Raw genomic sequence first — 7,314 nt, forward strand, 5'->3', positions numbered from 1 at the left:
TCCCTAATATTTGAATATATTTTTCAATTTATATATCTAAATTGTGAATCTCTTTTATAAACTTCACTAAATAAATCTGGTCTGAGAGTGGTGGAGAGATGAATTCAATATGATATATTTGATACATTGAACCTTTGAAAAGGCCACAGTGTACCCACATCCAGATTAATACAGGAAAAAAAATAATATTTATCATATTAAAAAAGGGAAGAAATAAGATATGGTAGGACTCAGCCGTGAATCTATCATATCCTTTATTTTCCCTTATGAGAGACTCTATATTGCTGCTTCAACTTCATTGCTTGTTATAGATATGTTTAGTAATGTTGGATGGTCATGTGTCTAGAAATTGTCCATTCCTTCTAGATTTTCCAATTAATTTTAATATAAGTTTTCAGTGTAACACCTAGTTATTCCATGGATTTCCTTTTTATTAAAAAAAATTAAATTTCACTCCCCTTTTTTATTTCCAATTTTATTAATTTGAGTCTTTCTCTCATATTAATCAGATTTGCCAGGGGTTGGTCAATCTTATTTGTCTTCTTAAAGAACCAGCTTTTTGTTTCATTAGTTCTATGTAAAATTTTTTGCCTCTATTTCACTAATTTCAAACTTTATTTTTATTATTTTTCTCTCTCTGCTACTTTTGGCTTTAGCTTTATCTTGTTTTACTAGGCGTTTGAGATGCAGTATTAGACTGATTGAAATCCTTCTGTGCTTTTAATATCTGTATCCATACCTATAAACATTCCCCATAGGACTGCCATTGCTGTGTCCTATAGGTTCAAATAGGTTGTGCTTTCATTCTTGTTAAATTCCAAGAAATTTTTTATTTCCACCCTTATATCTTGCATGACCTATTGATCATGGAGCATGTGTTTTTCATTCTCTAGGTTTTTTAGTATTCTCTGCTGTTTCTATTGTTTGTTGAGTTGTAGTTTTATTGAATTGTGGTCAGACAGTATGAAAGGACATTTTTAAAATTTTCTTATATTTGTTATTCCTGGTTGTGACTTTAAATATATTCTCCTTAGAAGAAAGTTCTATGGGCTGCTGAGAATAATGCATATAGTATTGTTGCAAGATGGAATACTCTGCAGACATCTGTCAGGTCCATTTGATCTATGCATGTATTCAACATTATAGTTCCTTTGTTAATTATTTGTATTGTTGACCTATCTGTTGTTGACAGAGAACTGAACTCCACTTCCAGAACTGTGTTGGGTCTATCTCTGTTTTATGTCCAGAATATGTCTAGTGAAGTGGAATGAACCCACATTGGACTCACATAAATTAACAATTATTGTTTCCTCTTGGTGTAATGCTCCTTTTATTAGTATTTAGTGATCATCATTTTCTTTTCTGACTAACTAGGTTTGAAATCTTCTTTATCTGATATAAACATTGCTACTCCTGCCTCTTCTTACAGTCAATAAAGACAGATGGTAATATAATTTAAAAGATGGTAGCAGAATTGATGGCAGTGAGTGGGGATGGTATAAATGTGTCATGAGCTATGAGGTGTGGAGGCTTCGGGGTAATAAGACACCAATATATGTAAGGCATAGTTCAGTCATTATGGGGGAGGGTACTACTGGCAGGGATTGCAGAGAATAGGAACGATGGGAGTAATGTGTAAAGTTGTTATACTACTCACTGAGTGGGGAGTGTGGAAGGAGGTACAGACAGTGTAAGGAAAGGGAGAATGAGAAGAGAAATTAAGAAGAAGAAAAATAAAAGGGTGAAAACAAAAAAGAAGAAAAATTAGGGAGAGGGAAAGGAAAGTGGAACAGGAGAGGGCTATGCACATTGATAGTTTGACAGAATGGAGGAAGGACATAGGTATCAACAAATTTTTTAAAAAATAATTCAAAATAATTAAGTAAAATTTAAAGATTAAAAGTACTAAATTATATATTATATACATGTATTATATATTATATATATGTAATATATATATATATATATATATATATATATATATATATATATATATATATATATATATATATGTTTGTATTTTTCCAAAAGTTCTTCCTTGTTTGGGAGAAGAATCTGTGAACATGTTCACTCTCAGTTCAATAAGAGTTCTAGGCTCTTTCCTATGATTTCTACTCATGTGCTGACACTTTGACAGGGACTTTCTCTGCATCTCTGCCCCTTCTTAATGTTGGTATGCTGGACTGTGTGTCCATGGATATCACACTTACCTATCAGATAGTTTGGGGAAATCAGTTCAGAGTGTTTGAGCCCAGGCTTCCTGTGGTGGATGGGTCATCTGATGTAGCAGATTCTCTGAAGCAGAGCTTGTATGTGAGCAGTCCCTTGTCCACAGACTGCAGGGAAAGTCTTCAGGCTGGAAGTAGGCTTTTTGTTCAACTGATTTTCTCTTGGAAGTCTTTCAGTTTCCGCTCACTACCAGTTTCTCCAAGGTGGATGAATATGGTATTGCCTGGTTTTCACCAGACTGGAGCTTAGCCACCCTGTCCCCACATAGGCTGAGTCAGCTCAACTTTCTGCCCCAGATCCAGAAGGCAGAGGTGAAATTTTCTGCCTGTTTATACCCACCAGTTTTGTCTGGGTACGATTCATTCTACCCACTAGCTACACTGGATTATGTGGTTCCCTCATGAACAAATGGTGTGTCACACTCACCTGTCAGGGTGGCAGTAACACTAGGAGGAATGCAATCAGCTTCTGGATTGCTCAGGCAGGTAGGAGGCCAAGGTTCTTTGTCCATGCAGTATGGTGGATCCAGCATGTCCCAGAATCTTTCAGAACTTACTGTACAGTTCACTGTGTTGTGTTGGTGCAAGAGAGGACAAAAGAGGCTGAAAAAGGAGAAATGGCTTTCCAGCAGGTAACCAGCAGCTGCTGGTCCACAGCACCTGGGATTCTAGGTTTGTGATGGGATATAAAGAACTAATTTCAAACATCTTATTTTATGTTTACAATATATATTGGTAATATCTTAGTTAGCAAAAAAGCCATGTTACCTAATCCTTGCTACCATGAATCTGAAGTATTCCTCTATAATCCTGCAGTTCATGATACCAGAGACCTTCAGCTATATACTACCTTGAACTTTCCTTTCTACATTCATTCTTGTATAGAATGTACATCAATGATACCTTCTTAACTTCCTTCTTTTACCCTCCATCTCCTATAATGACCATATCCTTATTCATTATGTTGCTTATATTTATGTTAGGTCTGTCACCCCCTTATGAGAGAAAACATGTCATTTGTGATTTATTTTAAATTAATTTCATTATGAATTTTTCATTCATGCATACAAATGTACTTTGATCAGCCTCTCTCTTTCCCCAGTAATTCCCTTTTTAAATTCATTTACTTTTTAATAAAACATTATCATTTGCATAAGCATTATGCAAGGGTTTTTTTTGTAATATTTTCATAAGTACATATATTGTACCTGGTTTCATTCAACCTCTTCATTATCAGTTTCTTCCTTCTTCCTCATTCCCCTTCATAAAATGATTTCAAGGTTTCAGTGTTCCATATTCATACATTTGTAAAACATACATTGTTCACATTCACTCTCCTTTACCCTCTCTACTTACTGTCCCTCTCCCACTATCACCCTCCCCTCACATTGAAAGAAAATAGTCACTCAGATATTACAGTAGTAACTATTTTGATATGAATATGATACAAATGGCTAAATTCAAAGAAGTCATAATGAAGGAAAGGTACTTGTCAATACCTGTAGGAAAAGGGATGATTATCACAGGATTATAAAGAAGAAAGAAAATATTTTTGAAGGCATAAATTTAAAATCCATGGCCATGTGCATGAACAATTATTCAAGAAAAAGAAAAATTTTTAAATTCAAAATATTTAAATTTCCACAGCAGAATGATTTGGTAAAAAATAAATTACTTTCTATAAAGGCATAAACATTGTGGAAAATGGTGATTTATAAGGTTCCCACAGCCTATCTTCTATTCACAATACATATGAAGTTGATCAATATATATTAGAATTATGTAATTTGTATGACACAAAAAAAATAAGCTAAGAAGATGAGGACATATTCTAAGGACCAGAATAAACCAGTTTTATGATAATATATTTTCACCCAAGTGCTTATTTAAATGCAGAGATAAATCAAGGAAAGAATGCTTTTATATATTAACTTATAAAACATAATATGGTAAAAATGTACAAACCAGTGAAGTGATTGGAGCAATACCATATTGAGAAGTGTGCATGAGTGTTGATATAATAACCACTAAAAATTGGTTCCAAAACTTGAAAAATGCCATGCTACATTTAAATATTGTATTCCATGCACTAGAAGAAATGTCAAAGAAAAATTATACACATAATCAGATGTTTTCACTTTGAAGTGTGGAACAGATTTTGAAAAGGCACTTACTTCTAATTTTAAATCTCCTTTTGTGTAAGATTTTGTTTACATATTGGTTACTTTGTACTGGTAACCTGTGGCAGCCTTGATATTTTTGTCAGTGTAATTCAGAATCTTCCTCAGTTTTCTAAGTATTCCTGGTGAACTTCATGCACACAGTGTTTATCAGCCAGCAAAAACTACTCCAATAACTTATTTCCTATGTAACATATTTTATTGAATTTTCTAGGTTTTTAGGACTTTTTGTCTTAATACTGGATGCCTGAAAGTTCCAGGAGCATACACCTGAACTCAGATATAATGCTAGTTATGAATATTCTAGTATATGGAGGGTAATTATGTAAAGGTTATTACTATGTGCATGCTCAAATACACTTCTCAATACAATATTGCTCCACCCAGTTGTCTTTTTTTTGTACTCTTTCACAATAGGGTAATTTATAACCACATATCTGAAAGCATTTTCTTTTTTATGTGCATTTCTATTAGAAATTGAGTGAAAATATAATGTTTCCTTGGATCATATTCTTCACTTTTTAGGAGATTATTTTCAGTTCTTCAAGTTCCTGAAAAGCTGTGTTCTGGTCCCAATCGTGTGCATATTATGACGTTTTATGACAACCTTATGAATAACCTTCTTCACACCATTTTTAATCCTTTTAGATGCAGTTTGGATTTTAAGTAAGTTCTCTTCTGAAAATTTAAATATAATATATGTAGCCCCTGATATCTTTTGTTAGTATCTATTTTGCATGTGATATTGAGTTTTTGTTTGTGACTACACAAATTTTTACTTCTTTTCCAGAATGTAGTGGTATTCTCTTATCTCCCACCATTTACTGGTAAGAATCTTTTCCTCCAGTTTTTGTTCTTTGAAATTAGTAATTTCTTACGATTCTCATAACAACATGTTCTCTACTATAATAGTTGAGTCTCTATTTCCTTTCTATATTTGATATGACATTTGTTATACATTGTTCTCATTCTGTACAATCACATAGAAATATGGCCTTCCTTTGACAATCTGATCATCCTGATATCTGAATGTATCCCCAGGATATTTTCTCACTTAGTTTATTTATACAGCTCTGAAATTCAACTGAGTTTTGTCTGAACTGGCATAATGTCAGGGAATCTATTTTTTTTTCCTTTCTGAGTTGGTACTAGTTTAAAAATTGTTTTGCTTTGTGATAAATGTTGCAATATTATCTGTGTGGTTTGGAATACTTCTTTTGAACTGTTTATTGCATATGTTGCAGTATTGATTAAACATGTTGCTGTATTTTTACTTTAAAAATATGATGAAAAAATGTTCAATTTTATCTCATACATATATACATACATATTGGGTTTTTCCTCTAAAATTTTTACTTATCCCTGTTTGATCTTACTATCTTTTTCCTAAATAGTAAATAGATAGTGGAATAGCATATATATACATATAAACATATATATAAACATGTACATGTGTATGTATATATGTATATATATATTAGAATATTTAGTTACATATATTGGGGATTCTTACAGAGAGAACATGCATTCAACCAGATTTTCTTTGTCATTTTAATATCAGGAACTTCTTCAAATTTCTATGTTTTCCTGGTATTGCTCATTTAAACAGTGTTTACCAACCAGGATTAATAATGCCTCTTTGTACTTTGAATGTTTCTTGTTATAATTTCAAGATTTATATGGCATTTTGGGTTGATCACGTCCTCCAAAAAGTTCTAGGATCATAATCTGGATTTAGATGTAACTTTTTTCATTAATAATCTGCTATGTGGTTGGAAATTTTTCAATGTGTATCTAGTGTTTTTTCCCTTGCTTTTGCAATCGATTTTTGTAATACTTATCCTTTTATTATTGTCATGCACACTTATCAATAACACCCTAATTACTAAATTTTACCTTTCTCATGACATGAGATTGCACACCCAAATTACTGATTTTTATCTTTCTCATGAATGATAATTTATTCATTATTTGTAGCATTTGTTTCTTTGATTTTGTCTGTACATATCTATAAGTACTAGGGTGACAATTTAATGTCCTTGGCCACTCCCATCCTTCTTGGAAAGTGTCTCCAAATTCTTTATGGACTTCCTTGAGATTTCTGATGTTTTCTTGCATAAATTGTGGAAAAATATCTTTTTTCTATTTCTGTATTTGTAATGGGTTGCAATATTTTCCTCATTGTGAAGGTTAGTGTGGAGTTCATACTGGTTTTATTCTGTGAGGCTTTTGTACATGTTGCTATTTTTATTAATTTACATGACTTGAGCTCACTTTATTTTACCTATAAGTGTGATTATCAATTTTTAAATTTTACATTAAATATATATTTAATGTAACTTTCTTGTGCCATATCAACAGCTTCATTTTTCTCTATTCTTTATGCATTTTCCATAAATAATGGTATGTATCTTAAGAATGAATTTCCTTTCATTTGCCTCTCCATTTTTAAGTTATTATTTAGATACATTGGCAATTCCTTGCATAGTTAACCTGTAGCCACCTACCTATGCTTATTCACTATGATGTGAGGTACCTCATTAAAATTCTCTGATATCTTGCCTAGTTAACATTAATTTACACAATGTTAGCATCCAGCTGAAAATGTTTTAACAATACACTATCTGTTTGGTTATTTTTTTCCTACACTCTTTTTAGATGCTAGGTTGTGAAACTTTGAAAGGACTTGGTGAAAACATAATGAAGGCAGGTAAGATATACATATAGTCAAGGACTTTTCTTAATAGCAAACCAATTGCTCAGAATATAAGCAAGAACTGACAAGTTGAATTGCATCACATTAAAATACTTCCGTGAATTATAGGAAATAATTGCCAGATTATAGTAGTGACCCATAGAATCAGAGACAAATTTTGGTAGCTATTTAATGGGCAAAGGATCAAGAT

This window comes from Castor canadensis, chromosome 13 (assembly GCF_047511655.1).
Source record: "Castor canadensis chromosome 13, mCasCan1.hap1v2, whole genome shotgun sequence".
NCBI lineage: Eukaryota > Metazoa > Chordata > Mammalia > Rodentia > Castoridae > Castor > Castor canadensis.